We start from the raw sequence: 22,361 nt of genomic DNA, 5'->3' as shown, positions 1-22,361 counted from the left end.
GCAATGAATTTAATTAATTGTGGCACAGCTCAGTAATATCAGTAGAAAATTAAATTCTCCATATTTAAACTCTATGGTAATTTACCAAAGTTAAATCTGAAAAAAGTGCAAATTACACATTTGCACTTTTCACAATGTTTCTAATTTAATTCATAGGACTACTGAAATCCTAAAAAAAAAAAAAAAAAAGTTTTTACCTTTTCTTTCAAATATTATGAAGTATGCATTTTAGAGTCAAGAGAGATTGTGAAATTATACAGTATTGAGAAAATGAATCTCTTCATCCTTTGAAAATACTGAATTCCCAAAAAACCATGTGAGCAAGCACTAATGAAAAAAAAATAAAAAATGAAGACAACTCAAAATACAGTAAGAGTTAACTGAATAAATATTACATTCAATATGAACTTCTAACATATTAATGTCCAAAATTTTCTAAGTTGTGGAAAATACACTTTAAACATAATTCAGAACAATCTAACCATCATATCACCCCCTTGCTGATATGTAAGGAAAAATCAGAACCAGAATCTGGAAAATACGTGGCATACTACTCATGGTAGGACAGAAAAGTAGTACTTAAAACAGTATGAAGTACATGCACGCAGGAAAACTGTTAATATTTATTTTAGGCTTCAGAACCCAACCCCAACACTATCTTTACTTTGGGATTGATCCACCACTTGCAGTAAGACAGGACTAAAACAGTGTTTGAATGGACCTCTTTCCAGCCAATGAGCCAGAGTCCAACAGTACACTGGGTTTTGAGAATTTAAATTCTCAGTCCCTAATCTATTCTCAGACTTAAGCATTTACATCAAGTGCAGTAAGGGTCCCCTTCTTTCCAACTGCAAGAGAACATGCAGAATGCCATGGGACCATGACCATAGGGCATTTCCTTCACTCTGTCAGTCCTTCAGAATGTAGCAATGTACTGGGATCTGCCCCAGACCTAACTTTAAATGCAGCTATAGAGAACGTAACCAGCATTATCACCATATTCACCACAAAACAGAAGTTTTCTAAAGTTTGCAAGACACGAATTATACTGGCACTTGTCTAGCAGGAAACAAGTACACCATCTGTAGTACAACATGAAGCATTTATGTATGAGATTAAAAAGGTAATTTTCCAGCTGCTTTTAGATTGCAGACATTTGCATATAAAATTTACATGGATGATAAAGAAATGAGATTTCTTAAGAAAGATCAATCTGCTTATTTACAAAGAGTGTAGACTCAAATTAGAACAAATGATCACCCTGGAGTTAATGTTCCTCCATGATTGTTTACATTCTGTAATTCAATATTAATTACCTTCAGGAAGTTGTTGAACATTACACAACTATATGAGACTTTTAGAAGAAATTGACTTTTAAAATAAACTTAGAGACCTCAGTGGCTCTAAAGTAGCAAAATGCAATCCAAAGCCCTACTTACCCAAGAAAGAAAAAAAAAAAAAAAAAAAGAAAAAAAAAAGCAGGCAGCAGACCTGTATATTAAATGCTTCCAAGTAAGGTAAAAAATATATATATATTTATATATATGTACATATATATATATATATTTCTCAGGCTCCTTGATTTAATCTTTTTAGCCAGAGGTCATCCTTTCAGCAGCCACGGGCTGTGAACAACAGGAATTCACTGTGAACACGGCATACTAACTCAAACAGTTAGGTCTTCAGCATTTTCGGAAAAACCAAAACACTATTGTTGCTTTTTTGTGTGTTTTACAATGTTTATTATCTCAGCATTAAATATTCTAAAGGCTTACCTTTGTGCTATGGGCATACACAATGTGGGCACATTAATTTTCAGGGGTCTTCAGTTCACTTTGTAATTACTGGGTTTCACTATGTTGCACTCTGTGGCACTTCACAGACATTACAAACACCCATTTTTTAACATTTTTTTCTTCATAACCCACTACTGAAGTACTAATTAACTCAAGATGCTCCACTACATGCTTTTTATACAGTTCTAACTAATCCTGCATCTCAAATCACAGATTCTAGAGAAAGAATTCAAAACACTGCTCAAGTGAGCATGTATCTCTTCCTCAACTGAGTTCCCACAAAATACTAATTTTGATATCCATTACAAGCTGAGACAAATTCTGTATTTTCTTCAGACTTAAGTTGCACCTCATGGGACCACATCATTTCTTCTGAAAAGTGAAAGAAAAAAAAGTGAATTCAAAAGGACGTGACTGCAGTCATGTAAACATGGATACATAATAGATTACACTTCTGACTGATTAGCACATAGTATCAGACGAAACTATTGTGAAGCTAACAAATTTAATAGGTCTGTCATTGACACCTAAATTGCCTGAGTTCAGTGGCAAAGTAAAAATTATGTTTTCCATTTACTAGAAATACTTTATTCAACCCAGCATTAATTATTTTCCTTCATTTGGGTGTTACAAAACATTTTTAAAGTTGGTTTTGAAAGGCATATGAAAAATACAGCAAAAATGTTTAGGTTGTCAAAATGAAGTGATTTTGTAATTTAAGAATATATATTTAATTTGACCTGAGCTTGTTAAGTATCAGCTTCCCTAGAAACTTTGTTTTTCCTTAGCCTATTGGAGCAGGGTGAAAAAAAAATAAAAAAAATAAAAAAAAAAGATTGCCTGACATAATCATATGTCAAAAATTCAGCTGCAAATGTTACAGTTTTGTATGCTGCAGCATATAGAAATACATCAGTAATTACAAGATCATCTAAAAATTCATCCATTCAGGACATATTCTCATTTCCATAATATTCTGAACGAAATCAAAACAAAAATTAAATGCATCTTTGAGAAAGTAGAATTTTGTCTTCTGTTTTTCCTATAATTGAAAGTATTTATACTCTTGTGGCTCTTTCTTCTTCCTCATTTGAAATCTACAGGGGATTTCTGTAGGAATCTATAGGGTGTTCTCCTAAATAAAAATTCAGGGTGGGCTCGTATAGATAAATGGTGAGGGTATCATTTATCTGGGTATCATTTAACTGAGTGGGATTATGCAAGCGACTGTCTGTATCTACATCAGAAAGAAAATCTAGCACAACACATTTACAGTATCATGATCAGATGCAGAGAAACAGCTGTCATTTCAGAAATCAAAAGGTTTTGGACTTCAGAGCAATCACTGCATTACACAACCAAAAAGACCAAAAAGAAAAACCCTAATAAATTCATTGCCATTGACATATTTTCTTTTCAGCACAGACTAATATTTATCTCACTACACAAAAGAGACTTTGTCTGGTTATCAACATGTGACCCCAAATATCTAGTAAGTCAACATCTGACAGTGAAGTTACTCTTTTAAAGAAGAATCTGCCACACTACACTAGAATAAGCCAGCACAAAACGATTTTATTGGGAATAGACAGATAGATCTTATTCTTCATGAGATCTCACTGTTTCTTTTGCAGACAACAATTCCTCTGCCACAGAAAAGCATGTTAATATGGGTTGTATTTCTGCCACAGACATAAATGTCTACACTGAGTTACAGCAAGACTCTTAAGAAACTCCAGTAGGAATAAGAAAAATCTTCCAGGAGTAGGCTTTCATTTTCCAGGCAGTTCATATGAAATTGGTGCACTAGCATTTTGCATTGAGATTCTAACAGATTTTGTAAAAATATTCTCAAAATACATCTTTTCTAATTCAGCATAGAAAAAGAAGACAGAGGGACAATATATTCAAGTACTGGAGAGAGATATACATGCATATACATTCTAAATTTCAAGTGCATTTCAGTGTTTCTGTTTTCACAACAGCATCAACTGAGTCAGAATTTCAAACCTCCCAAGATACTTCAGTAGGCATCTATGAAAGATTTTATCTGAAATATCATGGGAACTTATCTACATAGCTGGGCACTGGAACACGTTGCCCAGGGAAGTGGTGGCGTCACCATCCCTGGGGGTGTTTAAGGAAAGGCTGGACATGGTGCTTAGGAACACGGTTTAGTGGGTGACATTGGTAGTAGGATGATGGTTGGACCAGATGATCTTGGAGGTCTTTTTCCAACCCTAATGATTCTATGGTTCTATGACTGTGGAACTATTCTTTTTATTATGCTGTTTAGATATATCTAAACAGAAAAATAAACACAGATATTCAATGTTAAGTTTATCTGATACATGTTGAGATGGTCTGTGAGAGAGTAAGGGAAAAGGAGGAAAAAATAACAAAAAGGAAGAAAAAGCAAGATGGCTAAATGTTTGCACTTACAGACTTGTGGAGGTTGCTTCTCAGACAACAGTAGGGAAGTGGGTGGGTACAAATGTCAATCAAAGGCTCAGTATCAGGTATAAAACAGCATAAACAAGAGAGAACGAGGGTATTAGGAGACTTTGACTCAGCAGGAGGAGGCAGAGAAACAAAAGGTGGATATTTAATCATGCTTATTAACTCTGGATAGGATAACAGACCTGTGGGTGAGCCACAAGCACATACAGCTGGTGCACTTCTTATACGCCTACCCAGCAGCTGACAAGCCTGAAAGACTGGCAGAGTGGTCAGGATGGAGGCACCATAAAGCTGGACAAGGGGAGTAGGTAGTAGTAAGCAGCAGTGCTTTAAATGTTGATCACTCTGCAAGCTCCTTACTCCAAGAACAGTTAGGTATGCATTGGAGTAGCTGTGAAGGGAGTCAGAAGTATGTACAAAATGGAATATAAAGAAAAAGGCAACAAAATAAAAATGAGAGTTGAGAAGGACAAGGTGCTATTTGATAAAGAGCAGAAGGTAAATTACTCTAAATCCTATAAGCAAAGCCATTCAAATATAAAATCATTTGTTAGAATTTGAGATTCAACCCATATCCCTTTGTGTTCTATGTGATGTGAGAATGTGTTCCCTATGATGTGAGAATATGGATACTTCAAATGTTCCTAGAGGTTCCCTTTATCCTTTTTTCCAGCCCTCCATCCACTGCAGAGCACAAAGCATATTGAAAGAAGGTATAAATAAATGGGTTGTGTTAACATCTTAGAAAGATACAAATACTTTTTCTGATATTAAAAAAAAATAAAATATATACATCAAGTACCACTGTTTGGGAATTTCCATATTAATTCAGCTCTTTCCCATAAATACTCTATTCCAGTACCATGCCCAAGAGGGGACCTGGGAGAGCTGCTATCCAGAGAATTGCACAGTTTGATGCTGTGGAGTCTGTCAATCTCTATTTATAAAGGCTTCAGAGACATGTTTTTCATTCAATGATTTGTACCATTGAAAGCAACCAAACTTCATCTTCTGGTGCAGATCTGAATTAGTCTATGTTAACCTTTCCCTGTATTTTATGCGATAATTTTACCACCCACAACAGAAGTTTATATATTGTGTGTAGGTACAGACAGACACACAGATACACACAGTACATATCTACCTGAAAATTAGCTGCTTTAAAAAAAAAAAAAAAATCATCCTTTTACAGCCTCATTTTTCATGTCACGTCAGGCAAAAAGTTCAGTTTAGCTTGAACCTCAAAATAAGTGTATATATCAGCATTTCTCTGTAAAACACAAGCTTCAGCGGGTGCTGGGACCTAAGTGACACTTGGTTGGTCAAGCTGACTCGTTGGCTGGTTAAGACCAGTTCCTACCCTATAGGACCTATAGTTCCCATGCCGCAGGTACTGTACATGGGACCTCCTGTTGGAATTTCATACATCTCAATTGCACTTGCTGTTGGGCTCAACAGCTGCGACCATGCTACAGAACAATTCAAGGAAAGCGCATAAATTGTTAGAAGGGACAAGTTATAGTTGCAATACTCTAGAGGTAACAACATGCTAGTGTGGTGCCAGCATGGTAGTTCAGGATTTCTGAGCTGGAACAAGAGGTGGTGGTGAAGTCAAGGAGGTACATTGGCTTATTACTGGAGAGAAGCCTGCAGCATAGACAGGCTCTCAGACATCTATTTTCTTGTAGATATATTCCCTGAGCTTCAGCCACTCTCTTCCCTCCTCCACCTAAAATTGTAGACAAATCTACCCAAGCCAGATTTCCACTATTAATAAATAAATAAATAAATCTAGAGGTAGCACTGGTAGAAACAGTTACTACCTGGCTATCTGAAGTATCCAAAATACTAAGAATTATTATGAACAAATAAACTGTACCCAGAAGGAAAAACTCCTATTTTATCCCAGAAAGATGATATGAAAATTTAACTTCATTAAAATACATTGATGACAAGTGAAGTGTGAGTCCAAAACCATCCAAATTATATCGTTCAGATTACATTACATTGTGCCTTGACTAGACGAACTCCCAGAACAGTTAGTCTCTAGTTAGTCTCTAATTAGGACATTGTGTATTCAGATGAATAGACCAGAGCAGGAATCTTTAACAGAATATTTGACAAAAAACATCTGTTAAAATTTAACATGTGTTCATGTAATAAATAAATAAATAAATAATCTTATAAGCAAAACTCTGTTAGAGCTATCAAAGTTAATGCACACTTATATAAATAATGACTGCTTCGAGTCACTGTAACACAGGCAAATATTAGCCAAAAGAATTTCATCTTTCTAGGCAAGCCAAAAGATGCTGTAAGCAAAACTAGCATGACACAAAATCAGACATTAACCCTTTTCTTATGTATATACAATACAAAAGCGGTATCTTTTCTGAAAAGAAGGTATCTTTTCAACTAGAAATTGAATACATGCACACATACATACACACACAAAAACGTTTGTACCTTGTCAACTTTTTTTGCATGACAGCTTCTCCAAGCTGTTTTTAAACAGGGTTGCTTGTATTTTAAAAACAATCCTGTCCATCCTTATATCAAATGATTTGATTTCACTTTCTTTTTTTGGTGAATTCAGACACATATTCTAAAATGCTGTTAAGATTCAGGCTGTTGTTTTTTCTCTTAACAAGCAGGAGCTGCTCAAGTGAGCCTGTACACAAGACACAATTTTAGGCAGCCTGAGCTTCTTCAAATTATTCAGTAAACAGCTCATGAAGTCACAGAGGTTTGAAGACATTGGCCATCTTATCCAAATTTGTGTTCAGAGCGAGGCCAACTTTAAGGCTAGGTTACTCTGGTACTTGCACAGTCAAGTCACTATTTCTTCCTAGAAAGCCAGTGAATTACTGAGGAAGCCATGTTTACTTCCTTTACTTTCTCCCCACTACAAAAGTTAGGAAAGGCAAAGAGACACAGTGAAACAGCCAATACTTGTTTAAAACCCTAAGCAGAATTTCTAGGAGAAATACAGCTGTCTGGGAAAGGAGAGGCAGAGGTGCTTCTGACCCAACAGTGTTCTCAGTGACACGTGCCAAATCAGAACACCTTCCAGAAGAAATGTATGAGATCACTGAAGACAATACTGCAGTAACTATGACCATCACTCTCATGCTTGTTTTCTGCAGTTTTGTGTTTTCTTTGTGAAGCCACACTTCCTCCTTTTCCTGCAGAGGCCTTTAATTCCCCTGACTTGCCACAATCATTTCCTGTTCATACTGATTCATTATGACACACGCCAAGAGACATAAAGTCCCCATGCACTACATCCTGCATCACCATTCCCACTGTATCAGCAGCATTCAGAAAACTGACAAGCACTTCAAGATACTCAGTCACTAAAAGTCTTAAACTATTGACTACTTCATTATGGAAACATGCTTTTAGCATCACTAAGCACATACCACCTCACAGGACCATCAGTCTCAGTTACATTTATATGTGCTTACAGGTTATAAACTGTTCTTGCAAGACAACTGTATGCTTGAGATTAAAACTCAACTCCCTGTTATAAGAAGAATGAGCAAATGGTGCAATATAAGTTTCTGATTCTATATGTTTTTACCATAAGACATCACCCAGAAGAAATCTAAGCTTTGAGCTTTTTTTGTTTGTTATTGGTTATGTTTTAATCTCTGACAAGAAAAATAATACGGTGACTAAAACATTACCAAAATTCCTTCTTAGCTCTTGTGTTCCTTGCAATTCCTAAGCAGAAAATAAATGTATACTACAACAGTATATTCAGGATGCACGTTGTCAGCAACTACTGCTACTATTTCATCACAGTTCAACACAAATAGTTTTGCTGTCTTAATTTGCACATTAAATTGGTTATTTTTGCTCATTTTCATTTTTAATATGCTTTTTGCTTTTAAATTAAATAATCTATCTGTTATTACTGCAACAAGTACCCAACATTTTCTGTATTGTATAAAACACCAGTGGACTATTCAATTAAAACCATTTTACAGGTCTGAATCATTTTAAGCTTAGAATTTAAAAACAGTATTTATGTTTTAAAAATGCCTCATGCTTGACTCACAGAGAAGTTACAGAAATAGCCAGTGGTGTCACATTTCATTTGAGAAATCTTTCAGGGAAAATGAATAAATAAATAAATAAATATATATATATATATATTTAAAAGGTAGTGTAGGACATTATTAAACTCTGGAAAAGAACTTTGATTTTGAAGTTTAAATTTTACTGAAATACAAGCTCTAGTTCACATAAACTTAATATAATTCCTTAATAACATATATTATTTATGAAAATATTTTCAGAAATTGTACTACAGAAATGCAAGTTCATATCTTTCTTCACTAAAAAAGTAATTCTATCAACTCTAGTTGCAAGGTGGAAAAATCAAAAAACAGTTCTAACCCATTTTTAATCACATTTTAGTATGTTGCAAACAGTAGTTTTTAGAATACAATTGTATATTATTACAGGCTCAGTTCTCACCTTCTGGAGCTCTGTCGTGGTGATAAAGAAATGAAGAAATGCAGAGACTAAGCTGCAAAAAGCATTTATTTGCCTTTTTTTTTTTTTTTCCTTTGGAAAACACAGGTTTTAAGGTATAGATGTTACAGGCACTGAATGACAAGGTTCTCACTCTCCTGAGCAAACACATGAATTGCTCTGCTGGCTGAACTATGCTGTTTCTGAGACAGCTGAAATAGCAGGGCATATTATAGATTTCATTTGGTGTTTTTTTTTTTTTTTTTTTCCCCAGATTTCTTCTGGGCAATATGGGTTCTGATGAAATAAAATTGCCTTTTTTTTTTTTTTTTAAGGAGATATACCTCCCTCATTGAGCTAATTATTTTATTCTTCTTTCAGAGGCTTTTTTTTTTTTTTTTTTTAAATATAAAAGTATATGTCTAACATAAAGAAGGAATGTTTATCTCCCAGTGCCAGGTGGAGGTAGAACAAACCTTTGGCTGTGTTTCTTGGTAAAAATTTTGTCAATGACTTTCAGAGTAGACATAAAAATGTGACCTTCATCTGGTTAAAACAGATGACCAGAAGAGAACATTAAACACTACTTTTTCACTATATAAAACCTTAGTTTGCCCACTTCTTGAGTATTGCGTTCTTTGAAACTCAGCAAAAATAATACTAGAGTCAAAAGATGTCCAGAAAATGGTAAGAGAGACAAAAAGACAAAGGGGACAGAACTGCTGCCCTAGTAGGATACATTAAACAGGAAAATACTATTCTTTTAGAAAAGAGAAAGCTGAGGAGAGCACGGATTGAGGATTACAAAATCCTGATAGCTGTGGATGCAAATGATCCATTTGTTGACACCAGTGTGTATGGCTGTGCTTGTGTGTTGTCTCTCAACAGCATTGCCTGCTGCCACTGGCAGGGACTGAGGCAGGTGCACAACTGATCAGTCAAGGTATCAGTCACTCAGATTTTCAGCAAAGGTAAAAACTCACAAAAAAAAAAAAAAATGAGTACAAGATTTCATTTTTCCTACGTGTATTCTAGTTGTGAGTGTGTGTAAGTGTGCATTTGTATGCTCTCATAAAAACAAATAAAATTGAGATACCCAAATAAGAAAAGCATCTACTAAAAACGGCTGGGGGGAAGCTTATGTTCAGCTATCTATCAGGAATAACTAATCAATAACTGAGTATAGAAAACAAAGAAAGCCAAGGATCTTCCCAAGTGGCCAATTATAGCCCATTTTACCTATCTTTTGTTACATAAAAACCCATTATATGGTAAGGGGATAAAATACACATATTAGTCCTCAGTGTTTAGATTCCGTTTCTACCCAAGACTGTTCTTATTGAAATAGTTTCATTCCCTGAAGAAATTATGAGAAGAAATGGAAAAGGGAATTAAATTCCCGTGACTTTGAAATACAGCTTCATTGGTACAGCTCCCTTTCCCCTTTTCACCTTGAACAGGTGAACAGTTTAACGAGCTTTTTTTTTTTTCTTCCGGCAATAACAAATTATTAAATTAATAACAAATTGTTAAATTAAATTATGATTCTTTCATCTTCAAAGTTTAATTAAGCATGTAAAATCTCATCCATCAAAACGTATAATTTCAGCACTTGTTTTTCTTTTCTTTTTTTTTTTGGGGGGGTAGCATTACTTAGTTTTGACAGGTTTCACATAAAAAGAGAGAAATATCAGCTGTTTACCACTGCCAAGTGGAGTTGAAGGACAATGACAGGTTGCAGGAGGAAGCACCCTGAAGTCTGAGACAGTCAGGATGCACTAGAGCTATCCAGTTGATTAAGCAAGGTCTGATATACCCCAGCCTTACTCTATGTATATGAAGACAGGAAATGTCCATCAAGTTTGGGATGCTGCAAAGTCCCTTCTGAGAACAGCACTGTCTCCACAAATTCTGACTGTCCTGGCAAACACATGTTATATAGCAGAAGGAAAAAACAGATCAACTACTTCAGAAGGCCTTCACAACATTTTTTAGAATGAGATCATTAAGAGTCTAGTCTGCCTAATCTGCAGATTAGATGTATCCTTTGTTTACATATATCCATCAGGAGGGCACTACAGTCAATGTAAACTCATTCCATTGGATAAAAAAAGCACTTTTCTTTGCAAAGGAATGGCACAGGTGTTAAAGGAAGCTAGAGGTCATGTCAACTGACTCAGTTTTCATGACGCACATTTTTGTCATCTATACTGAAATTCAGACACCTGATTAATCTGTGGAAAGAGTGTCATTCTGTCACTGGAAGGGGTCGCAAACACCCTATCTCTGACCGAAAGCCTCTGAAAAAGTATCCATACTTTTCCATCCACAATTATCCATCTAGCTCAGTATGCTGCTGCCAGCATTGGCCTTTAGAACCACAAGTCAGTTGTTACTGAGTTTCAGATCACTATAATTTACAGGATTTTATGTGATTGCCGTTCCCTCATCCCATCTTATATTTTCATACAAAATATGTTGTTTTACTCCATACAAAATTACAATGCTTACTTTCATTTCAGTAACTTCAAATTTCATTAACAAGTTCCTTCAAGGAAAATCTTCCTAATTCTAATGATTCCCATTTACTTAGGGTATCTTAACCCATGTACCACGTGACACCCTTGTATATCCTTTAGCAATTAATCAGATAGTGTCTGGTCAATAGTCTTTAAACAGAATATTAATTTCTTGGGTTTTTACACATAAGAAATTATATAGTTATTCGACATAAAACTATCTAAAATTGGCTGTCAACAACATGGCTTTCGCATGGAAGAGATGTCAAGATCATACACTCCTCCATTTTGCCACCTAAGACTCACAACCAAAACCTTTATCACAGAGCAAATGATGTTTAAGTTTTCAGCTATAGAAAAAGAAATAGGAAACAAACAAACAATGTACTGGGTTTTGTTTTCTTGTCTAATTTTTCCTTTCTACTAGTAAACAGCTAACATAACAATCTGTAAACAGGAAACTTTTGATACGTTAATAGAAAATTCATGGCTGTGACTAGATTGCAAGAAATCATCGAGACTTTATTTTTTAAGTTAAAGCAAGATTTAAATGGAAATGGAAATGTAATGAGATAGTCTATTCTACCCTTGGAATCTTGGTAGCAAGAGAAGGTTTACAGGGAGACAAACTATGTATTTGAAGAGTTTTTATGAAGTTGGAAGGAAAGACAATCTTTCAGACAAGAAATATAAACATTTTCCCTCTCAAAGTAAAGACACACCCTCAAACACATAGTAACTTATCTTCGCTAAGTTACTATGCCTGCTAATGAAACAGCTTCTGTTTCTTACCACAAGGATATCACCTACAAAACCTGTTTCAATGGGAAAAAAAAAGCTCTCCTTTACACTATATTATTGACTGGTCATCACAAAGCTCACCAGCGAAACCCATAACACCACAAAAATGCTCTGGTAATGTGGCCTCACAGAACCACAGGATGGCTGAGGTTGGAAGAGATCTTTACAACCTCCAGTTGGTCCAATCTCCAATTTGTCATGCAGGTTCTCCTAAAGCCCAGGACTATGTCCAGACTGAAGAACCTCTCTGGCACCTCTGGCAGTGCTCCTCACACTAAAGAAGTGCATCCTGATGTTCAGACAGAACCTCCAGTGTTTTGGTTTGTGCCCAGTTCCTCCTGTCCTATCACTGGGCACCACTTAAATAGAGCCTGGTTGCATTCTCTTTGCACTGTCTCTTCAGGTATTTATAGACATTGGTGAGGTCCACCCACCTATCACAAGATCTGATTTCTATAAGCCGAACATTCCCAGCTCTCTCAATCTTTCCTTCCAAGTCAAACAGCTGGCATGTACAATTCCCCAAATAAATTTACTTGGATATGTTTCATATGATTCTCAGAATACATTTTTGAATACATGTAATAATATCCAAATTATGAATCCAAGTGAAGGAAGCCAAACTGCTTTTACTTGACATTCAGAACGAAATTAGGTATCAATAAGAGGATGAGAACCCCCAATTCTGTTGGACAACTTATACACAGACAACTTATTCCACCTATGATCTCTCAGTCCTACAAACTACCTTCAGAAAATGCACCTGTAAACCAAAATTCTGTTGGGAAGAGCTGAACTAAGACAATTGCACTCAATACTGAGCATCGCAGTAGTAGTAGTAGTTATACTACTTTCATACAAAGCTATATTTTTCTTATTGTTGGCTCAATGCTATTTAGGTCAAATGCCTTGATACCTGTCTCACAGGGATAACAGGCTTTATCAGCTTTTCTCTTGATAATATTTTTTGCCTTCCCAGCCTCCCAAAAATTATAAGTTTTTTGATTTTTTTTTCAAAATTTCTAAGTTATTAGCACAATCACTCCTATAGTCTACAACAAGTCATTAGTTTTATTATTATTATTTAGCTACTTCAATTATTCTTAGCTACTAATTACTATTTATTATTTAGCAACTTCAATTTCAAACTTGAAAATGGGCAATTATGCCAGGAACCGATGCTATTTCCACATGTCCTTTACATATTCATGTGCCTATTATATAAACTCTTCTTCCAGTAAACACTGAATAGGTCCTTAGATCACTACAGATTCTGCAGGATCACTGCATATTTATGTTACAGAGTAGTTCATCAGTTCATTCAGCATGCATTCCCTAAAATGTTTCAAATGTTATAATAAAAAATAATAATAATAAATAATAATAATAAAAACCTAGAATATTTCTCTCATTAATTGCAAATGGATGCAAACACATCTTGGTTTCCTATGCATTCATAGCTGTAATTTCCAGAAGTTATCCAGAATACTTAGGAATACTAAATACCCTTCTCAGGGGTTTGAAATGTATGTCTGGCATATGTTATGCTTATCCAAATTTCTGGTTTTAGTTCCTTTCCTTCTGTGATGCAGGGCTGTTTTAAGAATGTACTAAATCAAAAGTACAGGTTCATCAAAAGCAGTTTATTTCAGAAGTAATAACTACCAAAAGGATAATTATCTTTCAGTTTTTAAAAGTTATACAACTTTTTTATGCAACTAAGACAGACTATACATTTCAGAAACATATCAAAGTGATGGCAGCAACATGAGTAATTTTTATGAAATAGAATCAGTGGATTCTTACTGGATGCTTGTAATTGCAGTAAAATTAAAGACATCATCTGACAGATAAACAAGTAACAGAATTGAGATATTACATATAAACTAATTAAAAATTTGGATATGCAGAAATATAATGTCTGTAGGATTGTTGCATAATATGTATTTAGCCAATATTCACAATCTTGCCTTCTAAATAGTCTTAATCAGTACTTTGAATTTGCTACTGCAATCCACTACATCTTCATAAAACTTCAGCTGAAGGACAAAAATTTCTTAAACATACATGAAAGTGTAAACTTTCTTATAACTTTGGGATGATAGTCATACATTGCTAGACCAGACTGTACTCACAATCATCTCCACCAACCTCCTGCACAAGTGGTTGGGTTGTTCAGTGAAGGGCCCCCTCCGCTCTGAGGTATGCTGGTATGCTACGTGGGTGAGAATGGGAAAGGTGCTCCTTCACAGTAACAGAGGCCTCTTTGGCACTCTCAAAATTCAGACAGTTTGCATTAACTGGAGACGGATGCTTGCACTGATATATTAGAAAGATTACTTTAACATTGGTAGTATTTAGAGTGTGAACAATTCAATTGGCAGAAGAGTTAAGTCTCTCTTTTATTTTTTGCAGTAGAATATTATATGACTCACCAATTAATGTTAATTATTGCTCCTAAAGAGCTAAGAATAGACACTGCTCCTGCTTTTAAGGAGGGGAAGTAACAAGAACATCAGCCAAGGAATGACATTTAAACAGTAGGTTAAATGCATCTATGCATAAGAAAATACTTCCTAACATATATCCTATGCTAGAGATGACAAAAAAAGTTCAACGAAATGATCATTTGCTCTGATCCACATCTCACATTTTGCTTTCAAAAAGCTCATAAGTTAATGGACATATTATTAAACTAAGAATAAGCACATCACCGGAATGTGTTTATTAAATTTTAGGTTAGCACTGATTTCATCAAAGGCATTGATAAGCAGCATAAACAAACAAACAAATAAATAAATAAATAAATATCTTGATTGCAATTTATTTGCTTCTATTTTAGGGATAAAATATAAAACCCTGAAGAGCCTTTTTCATCTACTGGAAGAAATTACTTTTTTCTAACTGAAAATTTGAATTGCACTTAGTCCCCCTTTCTAGTAAGTAGATGGCCCATTCTCAGCTGTGCTGTATCTTTGCTACAACATTGCTGAAAATAGGTGTTTTCCTTTCTGTGCATTTAGATCTCAAAAAAAAAAAAAAAAAGTCATGTTTTCCTTCCTATACACCCACATTTGCCCTGAGTCTTTTTTTCTTTTATTGTTATTTTGCATATTGGGGACTATTGAAGAGCAAATGACTAAAAGCTAATAAGAGATCAATAGAAAGTCTTGTTTACGTTACTTTCATTGAGACATGGCAACTTGTGTGAAACAGGAATAAAAACTACTGAAATTTTTCAAGTTATTTAAAAGATATTTTCCTCCCACTTGTTTCAAGTTGGAAATATTTGTTGTATCAGTACTTTCAACTGAAATGATATCTCTGGCAATAGTTAAGATTGATCATAGAATTGAAATACACTGAAGGTAAAGAATGGCATTAAAAAATTAATTTGTAATTTGAAATGATATTGTGTAATCCGTGAGAAGTAAATAACTCCCATATGTCATCTTTGAAATATTAAATTTAAATTTCCTTCTTTTTACATAAATCCCACTTGATCTTAGCTTTTCTGAGTATGGTCCACCATCTGCAGGAGTTGTTAAGGTACTTTATGGACCTAAGCCAACCCAAAACAGCATCTAGATTGTCTCTTGGTCTTGAATCCTATCAATCATATCCAAAATGATGCTTTGATGCAAGAATCTGAGCTCCAGCCTCAGTCAGAGCAGGTATTTCACTTCCTGTGAGACAGTTCTTAACTTCATTTAATTTTCCAAAGATGCAGGAAATCAATTTAAAAGCCCCATCCTCAGTATTGTCTGTTTTTGTCAGGCCTAAATATCTTCCCTATAGCTGGGGAATCTAATCTAAGAATTTCTAAATACAGTATTCATATTAAAACCTCTACTCCTACATGCTCCAAAATGCAAAAATTTGAAAGTGAAATCAGGAAAACTGGAAACAAAATTAATTCATTTTGAATTTTCTGATTCAGAGGGACAGTATCACTGCTGGACAGTTATAATAGCTCCAGTGGATGGATTAATCATTTGATTTTAAAATACAAGCTCAAGTATTTATAACCAGGATGTTATAATAAGAAAGTGTTTTGGCCTATAAAACCATGATGCAGAAAAGTGTTGCCAGCAGGTCAAGGGAGGTGAACCTCCCCCCACTACTCATCCCTGATGAGGCCACACCTGAAGTATTGTGTCCAGGTCTGGTCTCCCCAGCACAAGAGGGACATGGAGCTACTCGAGCGAGTCCAGAGGAGGCTGCAAAGATGATCAGGGGACTGGAGCACAACTGGAGTACGAGGACAGGCTGAGAGAGCTGGGCCTGTTTAGCCTGGAAAAGAGAAGACTGAGGGGAGACCTCATCATTCTGTATAAATACCTGAGGGGAGGGTGTCGAGAGGATAGAGCCAGACTCTTTTCAGTTGGGCCCAGTGACAGGATGAGAGGCAGTGGGCACCAACTGAAGCACAGGAAGTTCCAGCTGTATATGAGGGGGCACTTCTTTACTGTGAGGGTGACAGAGCACTGGCACAGGTTGCCAAGAGAGGTTGCCGAATCTCTTTCTCTGGAGATATTCAAAACCCTCATGAATAACATCCTGCGCAATGTGCTTTAGGTGGTCTTGCTTGACAGAGGGGTTAGACTAGACAATCTTCAGAGGTCCCTTCCAACCTCACCCATTCTGTGATTCTGTGATTTTAAATGCACTAATCCTAAATTGGAATACGTGCTTGATAGCAGCCTTGCTAACTTAGAGATTGTCACTGTAGCACTTCCATTTTTCAGTGCCTCATGTCCCTGCATAATTCATTACAAAATATAAAATGGATTTAATTAAACTGTAGGTGCTTGGTGCCAGATTTCTCTCTTACGTGCGGGCACTGCCAAGCACGTATTTATTTTTAAAACCCCAGAACACCAAATATTGTACAAATACTAGAGGGCTAGTTTGTCCTTCCCCACAGAACATATGGTCAGAGAAAATCTGAGAAATGGTAAAATAAAAGACACACATTAAGTAAATATATAAAAATAGGAATTGATCTGTCTATGTATTTATAAAGATCCAGATGGAGAAAAGACTACAGTTGTGTCTGAAAGCTTGAATACTATCCTTCTAAACTAACTTGGGAAGAAGATTTAGCATAGTGTGGTCTTTGACAGAGGCAGAGAAACATTTGTGCTAAAAACAAGAGCAGCTTGTCAAATCCTCATGAATGATGCGAGAAGGCCTGCACAAGGTTGATAAAAAGTAAGTAGGTGAGATAGTATTCATGCAGGATGTTAAAACTGTTTCATTAGATTAAAAAGGAGAGGTGATAAATACTGTCAGATCAAACTATCTGGAGTTATACTAACGAGTTGTACTACATTTGAACAGAAAAATGGGAATAATATGCAGAAAGAGGCAGAAGGTGTGAAGATAATGAAAGACAGAAAATGAACTGCTGAAAGCAGCAAATAGGCCAAAAAGTGGCAATATTTCTGATGAAAAGAGCAGGATCTGTGTATGTGATAAATTTCTCATGTTACAGACCTGAGAAACAAACTGATGACATCATGAAGCCTCCCCAGACAGATTGCCACAATAAAGAATTAACCCATAACTTTAATCTAGGGAGACTGCATTAGGGCATATAAATAGAAGGAACAGTTTTGACTGATAAACATTATGAACAATTTCCCGGTTACAAGTATTCTAAAATAGCAACCCAAATACTGCTGAGGGATGAGAGCTGAAATTACTACATTTACAATTAAACAGAACATATATTTTCAGGAGAATGTGATGTTCTTCTCTGAAGAAGCTAATAACAAAAGAACAAAAAATGCTTAATTAATTTAAACACGCGGGAAAGCAAATGCTTTTAATAAATTGATATTATATGTATCTATATTTTTATATGATCTCACTCTATTACTGTACAACATAAGCACTATCGAGCATAAAAATGCATCAGTATAGTCTGACTATAAAATTACTGACTTCTTTTAAAGGAAAAACGTCAGAGAACAATAGGAACAATTACCTGGTATGGCTGCACAAAGTCACTCTTCCCTGTATATATGTTTATCAACAGATAATTAAACAACCTGTTTTGTCATATGACATGAAAATACCTTGCACACAAAGCATTAGTAGAAGTTGGCAAAGCAACCACTAAGTAATTTTTTCTTATTTTCTTCATACACTATTGAGCTTTCAGTAGTTTTCAGTTATGCTATACTCATGTCATCATGTAGGATTATACTCCGGTATTGCTATAATCTGACACAAATTGATTACACAGTCATTACTATCTCAACACAAGTCAACGTTACACTCAGTGGGTACTTTAGTGTCCCATCCCTCCCCCAAAAAAACGTAGGAAAAAAAGACTTTTCATCTCCTGTTCAAATTTCAAAAAGGATATACTGTATTCAACCATCTCAGTGTACCCAGTGGAGGTTGAACACATTCAGCACTTCCAAGGAGGGTATCATCCATTCATATTCCTGAGCCTGTATGTGCTTTGTGTCACTTATAAACGGTTTTCCATAAGGGCTTCATGCTGCAATATGCGTATACACACACATACATACATATATAGACACTCTCATGTCTTAGTGAAGTCAACATTAAGCAAACATCAGGATGCACTCAGCAGTTTATAAGACTGGGTCATTTTTCTGCACTAATGATGTGTTTCTTCTGCAAAGTGAAAAAATTTGTATTTTAAAAGTGACCTCAACTATCCTGGTTTTCTCCTGAGAATATTAAACTATAACTGAGGGTTGGTTGAGGAATTTTTATTTTTATTTTTAATTTTGCTAAACCATAGCAGAACACAGAATCACAGAATGGCCAAGGTTGGAAGGGACCTCTGAAGATCACCTAGTCCAACCCTGCTGTCAAGCAGGATCACTTAGAGAACATTGTGCAGGGTGGCAGCCAGGCGGGTTTTGAATATCTCCAGAGAAGGAGACTCCACAACCTCTCTGCAAATAGCATAGATGACAACTTGAACTTCTCTTCACCGTAATCAACATACCAGTATTAAATTTTATTTTCTCCTTCTCCATGTCTCAAATTGTAAGTCAAATTATTTCTTTTTTCCACGGGGAGTGTTTTTACACAACACCTTACGTCATTTCTAGGTGATAGCATAATATAATATTTCAGGAATAACAATGTGACATCTGAAATAAAGGATTACCTTTCAAAATGTGACAAATAATTAAAATCCCTGTTTAAATTAAGTAATAATAGATTCATTTAACTTTCATTTGTATCTCAGTGGTCTACACTACAGGAGATGCTGAGTCACCAAGTCATGCATAGTCTAAGCTGTGCTACAGGGAGTTTTTATGCTTTTATTGGCAATGTTGGGGGAGGGGGGGTTGGGGGGCTGGGATTTTAGACCTATACCACTCTATGCAACCCTTTATATATGCTTAAAAGCAGATTAAGAACAGGGTGGCCGAGGCACCCTTCCAAAGGAAGGCAAAAAATATATACTATTGTGTGTAGAAAGGATATTAGCAACAAAGATCGTCATATTACAAGTCAGACATTATTGTATTACAGAGTGAAAGTAATCGTGGGATCCCTGCTGCAACTCATGGAAGATACTCTGGACCATATTTAAGTAGTTTCCTGGTACTCAACATACCACACCAACAATGAAGGGCAGACAGAAAAAGACACCTGGTTCTGACTGCTAGATGCTAATCTGGAAAAAGAAAATGAGAAGAAACAAAAAAAAGACAAGAAAATAAAAAAAGAATAACACACACACAAGCATTTAGGAAGCTATGCTCTCTAGACAAGAAATGCATCCACCTATTATTTTGCTTCAGTATTAATTAGTGCATATATTTGTGTGCAGTACTTGCAAAATAAATCTTTTCTGACAATTACCATGTTCTGCAGTTGCATTGTCTCCAGCTGTTCTGTACTACCTCTATCAGCAAAGTAAAGCAAGACTATGTCTACCAGCCAAGCACTAAGATCTGTTATTTAAATTTATATTATATTAAATTAAATTTCTCACTCATTAAACTCATTAAACCAAAATAAACAAACTAACAAACAAACAAGAAAAACTCCTTTAAGCCTGAAATAGGACTATAAAATTGTAAGACTATAAAACTGCTATTATTCCACCTTGATTCAAGTAATTCAATACATTAATTAAAATACATGACTCTTCCCCTCTTCCCCCTCTGTTTTTTAAGCAAGTATCAAGGCATGAATTACATGACCCTGGTAATAAAAGTTCATGACTATGTTATAAAGCTCCTAAATGACCTTCTTCTCACCTATCAAAGAAATGAGAAAATAGCAGGAAAAGAAATAATTTGCAGCATCTGATCTGGATGTCAATTTTTTAAAGGAAAATGTGACGTGACTTCACTTGAACAAATGAGCAATAGTACAGAGGCTGTCCAACAGCAGTGAAAAAAGAAAATCACGATTTATGAGTTAGAAAATCTGATTAAAATCTTGCAGAGCAAATGGGGTCTTGATCCCACACAGCTTCCACTTAGCTTCTCATGGCTAGGCAGCCATGGCCTGGCACCACAGTACTGATACAGGGTCAGAGAAAAAATTAAAATCCCCAGACATTTTGTGTAGAAAGTTGATAACAAAAAAATAATTTATGTTTGTGAAAAAATGGTGAATGCTTCTAAGTATCTGGAATCAAGGCTGCCAGAAACTGAAAACCAGAACTGGAAAAGCACCCATTAATATTCCAAATAGTGTGATAGAGTGATATTAAACTGAAAAAATATCTTTGCTATCACCTCCATATTTCATAGCAAATAGATTTTTTATTTGTTTGAAACTTACTGAATGGCATTAAATAAAAATAAATAAATAAATAAATAAAAGACATTGTTTTTTAGTTGACTTCTAAGCACTCCGGAGTATCACTGCCACCTCCAGAAGATGGCACCAGCCACCTTTACTGTATTGTGGAATAACACATTTGCCACTTTCATGCTTTCTCCACTCTAATTAATGCACAAAAAACCTGTCCATCGTCTTGATAGATTCATCTGTTTAGTTTTCGGAGATAATTCTGTAGGCTGCAAATGGTTTTCTCAATTTACTTCCACATTGTAATGATTTACATGTTCTGCAGCATTCCACTTATTTTATTAAAATGTACAACATCTTCATTGACTCTGTAATTTTGTCTTGCTGTAATGCCTATATAAAGCAGACATATCCTAAAGGTAAGAGCATCTGGTTTACAGGCTATAACACAATTATCTTAAACAGCATAATGCATCTGTAGTACTATTAGCAAAATATTAGCTTTTACATTTATACACTGAATAAAACAGCAAAATATTTAAAATTCTTCCCATCCCCTAGATTTCAGTGAATTGCTTTTAATTCTCAGTGTTTCTACTAAAAACTGAAAAGTTATTTCATGACTAACTTCAGGACAACAGTGTTCTTTTGGGGTATTATAAAAAAATGTATCTTGACAGAAAGGACAATGTAATGTTTATTGTGGGATCACATTTGCAATTCCAATTTATCTCACATCAGGACCATGGAGACCATGCACGTCTTAGGCCTTACTATTAAGAAAACCTTGGCAACAACAACAACAAAAACACTTCTTGCAACTGTAATTTTCAGATTTGAGAGACTTTCCTTCCCTCACTAGTTGTTACCTGAAAATCCATACAGTCATGATTATTTTTTTAACTCATCCTCTCAACCTTACAATGCACTGGGATGCAGCTGGGCAACAAGTTCCTGTCAATTACAGTATCTAATCTTGATATTTTTTGTGCTGCTGTATTCCTCCTTCTTTTATTCCAATAATCACAGCTGGAAGCTTTTTCCCTATTTTCCCTGCAGATAGAATAGTTGTCAACAAAGTCAAATAACGGCAGTGATATATATTCTAAATTTAGGGTTAAATATTTATAGTCAGGAGTTGCCAGTACCTGATGATACACTGAAAGTTTCATACTTTCCATTTAACTGATTTTGATTCAGTTCAAGAAGATATTTTGTTTATTTTTACATTACTTCTAACAGGACAAAGGAAAAAACCATATCTTTTTTGTTCTTTTCTTCTGATTTATAAGTAAATAATCTGGCCCTGGTTTCTATGAGAATTTAACCTGAGTTCTTGAAAATGATAGTGAGATTTTGGGAGTTCCTTAAACTCCCAAAGGAAGACCAGAAAAGGGACCAAAAGTCCTCAAGAATGGTGAATTTTATCATATTTAGAATTTCTACAACCATGTTAATTAAGTATCAGCCTATGGTTCAAACTCACAATGGGTACAATACTCACTCAAGACCCTACTTACGCTGTAATAGATGCTGT

The 22,361-nt window shown here is 35.4% G+C and overlaps 1 long non-coding RNA gene across 1 annotated transcript in view; it reads right to left on the bottom strand.

Annotated features, from left to right (window-relative positions):
• Positions 1-19,331, bottom strand: part of LOC308185775 — a 39,362-nt gene extending 20,031 nt beyond the window's left edge. Inside the window, exon 1 of the long non-coding RNA XR_013943747.1 lies at positions 198-19,331. This is a non-coding gene — a long non-coding RNA (uncharacterized lncRNA). The remainder of the gene's footprint in view (positions 1-197) is intronic.
• Between the last annotated feature and the right edge of the window lie 3,030 nt (positions 19,332-22,361).

Source organism: Anser brachyrhynchus, assembly GCF_964034855.1.
Source record: "Anser brachyrhynchus genome assembly, chromosome: Z".
NCBI lineage: Eukaryota > Metazoa > Chordata > Aves > Anseriformes > Anatidae > Anser > Anser brachyrhynchus.
The sequence above is the reverse complement of the archived record's forward strand: the minus strand, read 5'-3'. Positions and strand labels throughout refer to the sequence as shown.